This window comes from Mugil cephalus, chromosome 3, assembly GCF_022458985.1.
Source record: "Mugil cephalus isolate CIBA_MC_2020 chromosome 3, CIBA_Mcephalus_1.1, whole genome shotgun sequence".
In the NCBI taxonomy this organism is placed as follows: domain Eukaryota; kingdom Metazoa; phylum Chordata; class Actinopteri; order Mugiliformes; family Mugilidae; genus Mugil; species Mugil cephalus.
In genome coordinates, this window is record NC_061772.1 from 13,906,919 (window position 1) to 13,919,123 (window position 12,205).

The 12,205-nt window shown below is 40.6% G+C and overlaps 1 long non-coding RNA gene across 1 annotated transcript in view; it reads right to left on the reverse strand.

The window, feature by feature from the left end:
• Positions 1 to 10,838, reverse strand: part of LOC125005323 — a 179,289-nt gene extending 168,451 nt beyond the window's left edge. Inside the window, exons 1-2 of the long non-coding RNA XR_007112443.1 lie at positions 10,488 to 10,838; positions 10,192 to 10,259 (exon numbers count right to left, since the gene is read on the reverse strand). This is a non-coding gene — a long non-coding RNA (uncharacterized LOC125005323). The remainder of the gene's footprint in view (positions 1 to 10,191; positions 10,260 to 10,487) is intronic.
• Positions 10,839 to 12,205: the final 1,367 nt, after the last annotated feature.

The window sequence follows — 12,205 nt, forward strand, 5'->3', positions numbered from 1 at the left end:
GCATTTACACACATCATTCTGGCGCACACGATCCCACGCAAACACTCACACCCACGCGCAGACAAAACCCGCTTAAAATAAAAACAAAATCCTGTTTCTTTTGTTAAAAAATGAAAGACAATTTCATTTCCTAATTTCACATCAAAATAGAACTGTAATCCATATCTCTTTTGTACATTTGCTCAGCGACTGTGAAATTAAAAATGACTTCCAAATGTGCCAAAACAATAATTTTTTGTAATCGTTCATTATTTCTATTCTTAAACAAAAAAAAAAAAAAAGAAACCATTGAAATTCTTTAATGAAGGTCTGGTGGATTACACTTTCTGAATAGAATCAACCAGCATGATAGTGGCAATGACAACAAAACATAAGACCTGTCCATAAATGTACAGATGAATGGATCCAGGAATCAAACTAAGATATATTAAGCACGTTATGTGCAGTGTGTAAATATAATTCAAACCCTGTCTTCTTCACATAGTTTCACAGAGTTTACATGTAATATAAATTCCATGCCCCATCATGGCAAACTAATGGTTGATATACAGTATTTGCCACTTCATTAGTTACACCTGTTCAATTGCTTGTTAATACAAATAGCTAATCAGCCAACACATGGTTGAAATTCAATGCATTGAGGCATGTAGAAGTGATCAAGACAACTTGCTGAAGTTCAAACCGAGCATCAGAATGGGGAAGAAAGGGGATTTAAGTGACTTTGAACGTGGTACAGTTGTTGGTGCCAGAGTATTTCAGAAACTGCTGATCTACTGGCATCTTCATGCACAACCATCTCTAGAGTTTACAGAGAATGGTCCGAAAAAGAGAAAATATCCAGTGAGCAGCAGTTGTGTGGATGAGAATGGACAGACTGGTTGGAGATGATAGAAAGGCAACAGTAACTCAAATAACAACTCGTTACAACCAGGGAATGCAGAATACCATCACCACACGTCCAACCTTGAAGAAGATGGGGGACAGTAGCTGAAGACCACACAGGTGCCACTGCTGTCAGTTAAGAACAGGAAACTGAGACTACAGTTCTCACCAAAATTGGACAATAGAAGATTTCAGCTGCGACATCTGGATGACAGGGTCACAATTTGGCGTAAACAACATGAAAGCATGGATCCGTCCTGCCTTGTATCAATGGTTCAGGATGGTGGTGGTGATGGTGTTGGGGATATTTTCTTGTTTCTTAGTACAAACTGACCATGGGTTAAATGCCACAGCCTACCTGAGTATTGTTACTGACCATGTCCATCCCTTTATAATCACAGTGAACCATCTTCTGATGGCTACTTCCAGCAGGATAATGCACCATGTCACAAAGCTCATATCATCTCAAACTGGTTTCTGGAACATGACAGTGAGTTCACTGTACTCCAATGGCCTCCACAGTCACCAGATCTCAATCCAACAGAGCACCTTTGGGATGTGGTGGAACGAGAGATTCACATCATAGATGTTCAGCTGACAAATCTGCAGCAACTGTGTGATGCTATCATGCACAGCAAACTTATCATATCAGTATGGACCAAGGACCGAGGAATGTTACCAAATATTCCACGAAGAATTAAGGCAGTTCTGTGCAAAAAAAATAAAAAATAGTATAATTTTTTAGTCAAAGATTTCATAACTCCACACCATGATTCCCTCAAATGGCCACCTAGAGCTGGGCTCGGACTACAAGAGTTTTAAAATCTTACCCGACTTTGAAAGCAGCTTGCATCACACACTTAAGGAGAAACTTCACAGATACTCTCTCAGATATTAAATCTGAAACTTGCACAAGCTACATTTTAAAATAATAGCACCAGACAGTTTACAAGAGATTGCTTATATCACTGATGACCAGATGATGTAGAGTATAATACATCACCCTCAGTGTTCTCATAGGAAGTGCATGGAAACAACACAGGTGACAACAGTGAATGATATGATCGATACTTGGGCCTGTTGAGTGTCGGTGCTGCCACTGTGAGCTCGTTCACAACAGTCTGTCAAACCAAAAGCAGCCAAGAAGTACTTGTTGTAACTACTATTGTCACTGCTCTAATATTTTAAGTGAGTAAAAATGCAAACGCAGAATAAGTGTGAATGAGAAAATGCAGGAAGTGACAATTGAACAAATGAATGAAAGGGACAATAAGAGGACATCAGACTGTTCAGCATTGCATGACATCACTGTCGTATTCTAGCATGTCTGAGGGCCATTTTCTCATGTTGTGTATCCATAACTACAATATCAGCATCTTAAATTAAAATTAAAAGTCTGCCATCACAGCCTAGACACAGAAATTTACACTTCCAGCTGGTGTCAACACATCATTTACTCATCATTTAACTTTAAGATCATCATATCAGTACAAAGTCAACAATTCACAACTCCATGCTGTGATAAAGATGCCTCTGGTTTTAGGCTGGCTTCACTTCTGTACCCTGGCTTGTTGCTTTTGGTTCAGACAAAACTATGAGGGAAAAAGGAGCAAGAGAATCAGGCCCTTTATTTGTCCTCCAAAGACCAGCAGGTCAGCACAATGCTCAACAACACCATAAAATAATGTTGCCACTTTTTGCCACATAAACGTTACTCTGTGAACGGACGGCGTTATGGGTTTCATGCAGCCAGCATTTTGCAGTGTTAGCTCTCACACACTTTCCAACAAGTACACAGTCACTTACATCACACACGAGTAACACACACGGCCACTTCCCTTAAAGGCTGTAAAGAACTCCCGCACAACAGACACATTCAGGTTTTGTTAAGGTCAGGCATAAAACAAATACACGACATCAGCTTTGGCTACGTGCGTAATCTGATATGATCGTTGTAAAAATGCCTTGATTGGCCAATCAATACCAATCACAATGATAGGTTGGCCCGAGCCATAACAAATAATAACAGCACAGGTAATTAAAAGTCTGGCATTACAACCTGGAACATTTTAGGGTATAAATGTGAAAGCTCTGTCTCATTATTCAGATAAAGATAATAATAACAATATTTTATATCTATCACAATGGGCCCGTAATTATTTTGCGTGCTTCATTTTGGCAGCAGGCAGTGCCCTCTCCCAACTCAGAGTGTCACAGTTGCCTTCGCAACCTAACCCTAACAATAACCGTTCATCGTATCAGCAGCGTAGTACGGCAGCTCCTGAAGCTCCATCAGCCCATATGGTTGACCAATAAAGTTCAGACCACAAGAATTAGAGTTTGTATTAAATAGTAAAATATGTTAACGGAGATTCTTACACAAAGATGTAGTAGCATAGTATCAGTTTGCAAATAACAGGTTAAATCAGTTAGTCTGCTGTTTCACAGTAGCACACAGGGCAGATAGAAAACTAGCATATAAATGACAACACCACTACAGCTAAACACCAGTCGGTTAACACACCTGCTAACACACAGACGCAGTGAAAGTGGCCACATCATGCAAACTGTTAGCTCTGCTCTCCACCTTAGCCCCACTGGTCTGGTTTTATTCTGGCATCAATTTAGTGGATAACATTACAACATAGAGTTAATGTTGGATGTCCACACTGCGGACTGTTAATCTCACAATGGCTTATGAAAAGTAGCATCGTATTGGTCCCAGTTGGTAAAACAATCCAGGGAAAAGTGTTTGGAACACAACCACCATGTCTTATTCAATCTTTTTTTTTTTTATATTATGGCTTTGAAAAGGGTAAATTTATTGAATGGTTTCTGATAATACATCTGAAAAGACAAATTGTGTGTCATTTGAAATAAATTAGTACTAAATTGTTGGCGCTGCTCTGGTTCAGTTTGACATCACTGTGTTTTCGATTTGTTGAGCCTTACAAGCGAAGTGAATCGTTCTCCTGATACACAAACTAGTTCTCCTTCTGATGCAGATCTGGCTTCACACACGACACAAAACACAAACCCGTTTTTCCGCACATATCAGGGCAGAATATCGAAGACTGTTTCCAACAGAGTCTAAGGTGTCCCAGCCAGGGAAACTGATAATCTGTCCTTCACAACTCCCTGGAAGATGTATTAGGGGTCGTCCGTTTCAGCTGGTTAAAGCAGGAATAATATGTGCGCTCCATCGGCACTCAATAATTTGAGGGATGTGTGCAGTCGCAACTCGCAGAGAACACAGCCTCAATTAAGACAACCAACTCCAGCAATTTCTGGAAGAACAACATGACCTCCTGGTGCTTTCCTGCACATAAAACCGTTGGGCTATTCTGTGCAGTTTATACTCTGAAATCACTCTAACTCAGATTATGTAAGGATCAATGCACACTGAGCCCCTTGAAATATCTCACAGAATTTTTTTTTATCTGAAGCTCCAGACACCATTTTCTCTGGATAATCAAAATCATATTTTATGTTGTGCAAACGAGATTGTTATGGGGGCCGTTCGGTTTGAGAAACCATGTTCAATAAATGCCTTGAACAGATGGATTTCTTTTTTTAAAGCATTGCCAACACTGTCATTATGACCCAAAAAATAAACTGCCACTTTAGTTAACACAATTATACACCCTTCAGTAAAATCTGATGCAGCTTGAGCCACTGAGAACACACTGATATCATTGTGTTTTGTGCATTAATGATTGACAAAAAGGTCAGTGTTGACTAAAACATGAATCCAACATACAAACAGATTGTTAGAGTAACAATAACCTTCTCCAAGGAGATAATTATATTGGTCATTACTGAAACCTGCAGTGGTGCAGCAGGATTGTCTTAGCAAAATCGTTGGACTGTCATCATTCACTGCTAACTGTGTGTCTCATTTCATAATGGAAATCCTCCAGGTTTTGAGCCGGTACACCTGATAGCCAGTGCACCACTAATGATGTGTTTGGAACAAAAAAAAGGGACAGAGGAATTGGAGATGCGGGAATTTGTTCCTCCATCTCTTAGGGTACTTTTACACCAATTCGCAGTAGAATGTTGTTGTTTTCTGGGCTACCATGGAAGCTCAAACCAAACTTGTTGTTCATAGGGTTAGGGTTAGTACATTACTGCCATTATATCCACATTGTGACCAACTGTTTGCAAAAGTGTGTACTGTCTACAGTATGTCAGAACATTGTGTCAACAACCCGTGAATCCGAACTGAACCAAGGTTAAATGCCACTCTGCCATATGTTGTCTCGTATTACTCCCTGGAAAGGTGCAAAATAAAGGCGTAAAAGCATCCCGACATATACGATTTGAGAAGAGGTCATGCACTGTAACCCTATTTCTGTGAAATCAGGCTTCGCTGATCCCCTCAACAAAATGGCACTATGATGGCCAACCAGAATAAGCTACCGTTTCTCGCTAACCAGAACTATGTAGGTCTGTCAAAACCCACCCCTGCATCCATGACTCAACAGTGACTATGTAGGTCAGCGCCCCCTGACAGGCTCTATATGCTTGAGGAGGGTGGAGCTGTGTATTGCAGAGGCAGCTCATGCACAGACTGAAACCCCTCAATCATTAAAGGCTAAATAGAGTCAAGACAGGTACAGAAAGAGGTCATGAGCATCTAAGGACTAAGTAACTGATACAGAATATAGAATATCGTAGGAGGATGCAGGGACACCACACAGCTCACTTTATTTCACTTCACTACAGTAAGATAAAGTGAGGATCAACAAATCTCCCAAGACACACAAACCAAAAAGGACAGATAAAAGCAACTTAAACATCATGTTTGACAAAAAAAACATGTGATTTGAACTAACAACACACGTAAATGTAAGTGAAATGCAGTTGTTGAGAATCGTGACAAACAATCAGACAGATTTACGTCCTAAAATCCAACAGACAGGTAGATTCATAAATGTAAGAGTAATTATTCTGCATGAGAAAGAACCACAGTGTGCTGCCCATAAGGCAGGAGTCCCTAACTACTGCCTTGTGGGGCCTTGCTTATCAGCAGCAGCAATTTTTATGTCACAAATATTCCCACAACAGCCTTTGATGTAATTACTTTCCAAACAGCTCCCCTCCAGCCAATATCCTGTTCTAAATTCATGGCTCGGCTTGTTTGCAACGTCATTGGAACACACACGTTATTCATTTGTTGCCCTGTGGAGAATAAAGACGCTGCACTTCCACCGACACCAGGGAGGGGCCCAAGCTACATTCAATATTCAACTAGTGTATGACAAAGCATAAACAGGTGAAGTGCAGACTCAGACGGCCAATGTATATTTTAAAAAAAATGTTATGTTATAGCCAATTTTTAAACTTCGTGAGGAAACAATCTAAGGCAGAGGAGGGATGTAGGTCCTCTGAGAAGACGGAGACGACCAGCCAGCCAGCAGTGAGCTTCATTACCAGAATACAAAACAGAGGACAGATGTACAGGTACAATCATCACCTCTTCTCCTTTCTCTACATACAGTTATTATTTAACTTGTTTTCCCATCACATTTCATATAGACAGTCAGTAGGTATATAGCTTAAATCTTGTCATGGAAATCTTCGTTCAACCCACAGTGTTGATAAAAGCTTTTGTTTTTTGTTTTTAAATCCGAACCACAGTTTGTGAACAAACTACAAGTTAAAGGTCAAGTCCACCGCTTGATCACTAAGGTCAGAAAATACAAAAATGTATAATGTTCAGTTGCCTCAGAATGAAAGCATAGACACGAATAAGTATTTCCATGCCAGTGGCTCTATTATAAGGATGACGCCATCAGTTTAAACTTAAATACTGGATGTTTAAAATGTTCGACCTTGTGATGGCACTGTGGAAAAGCTCATCCTCAGAAATTAAAGTCAAAACCCATTAGCACACATACAAATGGTGGAATAGGAGAACAAAAACGGAGCTCGTGGGAACGCTAAATGCATGACGAGACTTTTAACAGGATACGGGAAAAATATGGGAAAAACGGGGACGCAATAGAGTCATTAAGATTCACCTTCGGGCACCGTGTAGAGTCGTACCAAATGTCATTGTCTAAAGCTCTTCAGACATGTGAATGGCAACAAAATGTTAAGGGACAGCACAGATCAAAATGTGTCCAAATAAATGTATAAAATTCAACAACTTCTTAGGGTTATTGCTACTCGGTGAACAGCTCGATAAAAATAAAATTTTAACAGCCGTGACTCCGTTCTCTCTCTCTTTGCGGTTATAAAGTAGTCAGATTCTATAGAGCTCTTTCTAAGAAGCCTTTCTACAGTCCCCATCTTTTGTTAGCCCTCGCCACTGTTTCTATAGAATGCGGGCTAATTAAATGTTCTCTTTGCCACTGTAACAAACCACCTTTCTTGTAATTTACCTGTATAAATCTGCAACTCTTTTAATAGACAGATAATTGGAGAAAAGTCTACCGCAGGTGAGCAATATGAGCGTCGAGGCGTCTGGTAAATTAAGCTCTGAGAGCTTTCAAAGGAACTCTACGTAATGTCCTTTTCATCACAATAGCACTTTGTAAGGAGAGTTGAAAAAAAAAAAAAAAAAAGAGTCAGTGAATTGGGACCTTTCCGCACTGTCATGTGATAAAAGTACAACTTATTTTAAACATTGGTCCTTCAGAAGAGTCATGGCCCCACCACATTTATTGTGCTTCAAAGAATGAAATGCCAAATAAATAGTGAAATGTGCCTTCTTGTATTCATGTGCTGTTTATGTAAGTATAAATCTAAAGCAAATAAGTCTCATTGTAGTGTATAATAATACGTTCGGGAGCTTTTCACCACGTTTTGTGAGAACTGCGACTTTACTGGTGACAAAGTGTGCAGCCCGGCCATCAACCTTGACTAAAGTGCACAATCCAATTTCGCTTCTAAGCTTCGAAACAGACAAAATTACCATTTTGGACAGGCGCACATAATTTTGCCTAATAGAACACATTATGTCACTGCAGAGTTTATTTCATCTTAGAAAACACTCTAAGTCTGCGAGTCAGGCAACAAGACTAAAGGTCATCAAGTGAACGTGACGTTTCCACTAGATATTTGTCAATGCTCTCACAGATCCGTCACCATTTTAATAATGACTTGATGAAATCTGCCTCAAAGGACACGTACACACTCAGGGTGGGGTGGAAAAGGGGGGAAATGCATTTCTGCTCATGTAACTTGACAAATTGTGCTTCAAGGTTTCTATTTATATCGTTCTCATCTCACAGGGAGGGTAGAAGCTTCCCAATTCCCTTGCCGTTCGCCAGAGGCTTAGTGTGACATCGTGTGCTAATCTGGTTATTATGCAATTTATCAAACGTCTCTCTTTTAGAGCCGTGCATGGATATTATGCAGGTTTCTTATGAGCCTCACTGCAATAACACTGCAAGGAGCTAATGAGCAACCGCTACAACCGCGGTAATACATATCAAGTCACTTCAGGGTACTCTTGTTGCAACAACTTGTTAGTCTAAGTCACTCCATTAAACTAACTAAATTATTTTTTTGCTAATGATATAGCGAGCCTCTGGGCTGGAACCAATGGGTTGTGACCAAAACAAGAGGGGAAGAACTCATCAGAGTCCTCCGTCTGACAGCAGATACTTCAGGAGAGAGAAGTTATAGAGCTCGCTGCAGACCCAAAGCTTCACATAACTGGTACCCTGAATTGATTCTAGGGAAGCAGGCATCTCAGCAAGGATTCATTATTGCCTCTGGCATCTCTCAACATATGAGGTATGGCCTCAGCCACCAGAGGAAGCTGTTTTTGCAATGCGAGCAGGGCTTGATACAGATGACGGATCGAGGGTGGCCCACAGCCACGGTTTTCACGAGTCTTAGATGGTCATCCTTTTCAGAAGTGGCCGTGTTTTTGCGCCATCAGCTAATTAAGGGTGGCCCGTCATTAAAGACGCGTAAATCAGACTTTAATGTGGCTCGGGAGTCTCGGTCAGACACCGGGCAGAAAAAAAATGCGGTCGTCTGATTTAATGGGCCCTGAACTGAAGGGGATATAAGTCTTGATAATGATGGTCAAGTACAGTGTATTGATCACTGTTCCCTCCGGTGTCTATGTGGGTTAAAACTGCCCGGACGAAAACTGAATCATAATTTCTCAACTGCGCACGGCGAGCTTACACAGAGGCAAGGTGGTCAAAATAACTTGTGTTTGCACAAGACAAGTCGCTTTGTCATTTCTACAAGACGCCTCTAGTCACTCGCCCGTCTTGGGCACAACCTCAGCGAAGAGGGCGACTTCACATGCTTTCGATAATTGTTCTCGTTGCATAAAAATTCTGTCTTTGTAGGGAAAAAAAAAAAAAAAAAAAGAACTTTGGCTCACTCTCAGATGACATCTGTCCCAGAATCATGTGTACACAAATGTGACAGCTCTTTGTAAGCAGGCCTATAATGTGTAACTCTTTAATTGTCAAAAGGATTAAGTATTCAGAGACAGTGGACGCCAAGTGCTGAATTGCTGCACGACGCTTCACTGTGCAGTCCAACTCTGCTCCACGCGCAATTCCCTTCCCTGTCACTGCTCCTGCATGAGAGTGCTAAACGCTGGCAGAGGCTGCTCTGGGAAATTGCTAAGACAGTTAGAGCTTTCTCTAATTACAAGACAACAGTGGCGAAAGTTTGACAGTCAGTGTTTTGGCGTTTTGCATTCCCGTTCATTATTGTAATGAAACATTAAATATTTATCATATATGAGCCAGGGGGGAATTATTTCACCCAGTGTCATTAAGATTTTGGTTAATTATCACAGCCCATTGGGTCCAGCACCTCCTGCAATGTGCTACTATCCTCTGTCCATTATCCACTACGTAATTATCAACACACGGCGTCTAGCCACCATTACAGCATTTTCTCGTGGAAACATGTTCATAATTACGACAAGATGTTGTCTGGCCAAATGCTGTTAATGGAGAGCTCCTGTTCGTTCGCCTGGTGTTGAAATCAAAAGGCATTTACTGAGGCACTTGGGAGTGCTATCTGCAATTACCTGCTCACAGTGTTTCCAAAACGGATTTTTCCTCATGCAGGACTCGAAATTAAAAGCACAATGCCAGTGTCGAATCTCGGCGTAACGACTGGCAATCTTGTATTTCTCACACTGAAAACAGTATCTTGTTGTTTTTCTTTTTTTTTTTCTGCCTTCCATCATGATTCTACACGAGTCATACATAACAACAAGCATGACGCTTGTACTTCAAAATATACACAACGGTGTCAGAAAATCAATCCCTTCCTCTAACAGAATGTCCACAGAAAGATTCAAGAAAAACAGCCTACCTGACAAGCCTGGAGCAAACCTTGTCCTTAAAATGATCCCAAATCATTTCCTGGAAATGGAAAAGTCCCTGTGAGGAACATTGATTTTATTTGTAAAGCTTTTTATATCAGAAATAGAAAAATACACCTTATATTCAAAAGCATTTTTAAATTAACTGCCAGCTTAGCTACAGTTGAACCACTCCATAACAAACTTTTTTGCTGCTTTTTCATTTATTTCTGTTGTTATTTTACCACGCATTCATTGAGACGCAGGGAGGAAGAGGGAGCGTCTATTGTCGGACTATCAAACTTACCAGGGTCCTTATGATTTTCCGGGAGAAAAATGGAAACTGCATAAGTCTCCACACGAACAGCTCCTGTGTCTCTCTTCCCAAACCTCAACAGCAACAACGAGGAGCGGAGGTTAATATCGGCTCACAGTGAAATGAAAAACAGGTACACTAATTTAGCTAATTTATGCTTGCCAGCTAACGTTAGCTTACATGTTCGCAATAGCTGCGTGGCTTATTTTATGGGGAAAGTTGGGCCAGCTGCCGAGACAGTTACACCTGGTTAAATTCAACTTTAATAAATATAAAAGAATAAATATAGACAAACGCCGTCTGCATTAACCCGACGCTTCGCTAACGTTTTTTAAAAGCTGCGCGTCCCTCGTTTGACTCAAAGGTCAAAGACAATTAATGCTTAACGCTGATTGGTTGTCGCTGTTCTCCTTCTGATTGGCTCAAAGAAGGTCAGTCTGCGTCTGCGTGGGGATCTGGGCGAAAACTACTCGTCAAGTATTTAACTAGTTTAGTATGATAGTTTTGTACAGTCAGTGGTATTTATACACTCTGTGGCACAGGCGTCAAATATATGGACGGCGGGCCAAAAACGGAACCGCCAGAGGGTCTAATCTGGCCCACTGGATGAGGCATAGAACTATGCAGAAATTGCATTTTTTTTTTCTTTATAAGTGTCCGGTTGTTCATTACATGTTTTGTAATAGTGCTGTTTATTAAATGTAAACACTTTCAAGCTGTACTTTGTCTCTGCTAAAACAAAGGAAAACATATGGAACTATCAGTACAGTTTAAGTTTAACGCACTGTTGTGAAACTAGTCCAGCCACCTTGAGCTCGAAATGGGTTGAATGTGGCCCCCAAACTAAAATGAGTTTGACGCTGCTGGTCTGTGGCATAAGTCAATCATTCAGTGTTTGTGGTAAAAGGTACAAGTTGGGAGAAGTGCAAATTAATATAAATATTATTATTCATGATATTGGTGTCAATGAGTCCATTTGTGCAATGCTCTATTATTCACCCTGTAATAGTAAAAACACCTTTTATAACTACTCATAGCTTTTGTATTTGAGATGAAGCCTACAGCAGCGTACATTGGAGCATAAAACGTAGTACTTTCCAGACAATGGTGCGGTTTGCTGTTAATATTTGCCTGCGTGTCTGGAAGTGAGCCTCAAGTAATGTCAAAACACAGAGTTTGATCTTAAACGCATGTAACATACTCAAACCACTGTGAAGAACACATCAAGACACGCCAATGAACCCTCTGACTTGGTGGACATGAAACATCTTTTGTTGTGTTTGAGTTTCCGGGACAGATGGACTGAATTAATTAAAGCCAGACAAAATATTCTTGGTGCGTGTGTATTCTGACCACTACAACAACAACACCATTTGGGACGTTTTACTCCCATTTGTGTCTTTCTTTCTCTTATCCTGTTTTGTGAAAAAAAAAACATCCATTATTATTTAAAAGAGAATTAGAAGTGAAGGGTTTGTTGTTTAAGTGTCAGCAACCTTTAACACAAACCATATGGAGCACGCATCACATGCACATGGACTGTTGTGTAAACTGCAACTGTTCACGAACATATTTCTACATCCCAGAGCTGTCATATGGCTGAGAAGCATTTCTGTCAAGCCCCTAGTGTGTCCAGTGATGACAAACAGTGGGTGGAATCACTGAACACAGCAGTGCTTTCCTGTGCCCCATGCCTCTTCTCCTGCTGG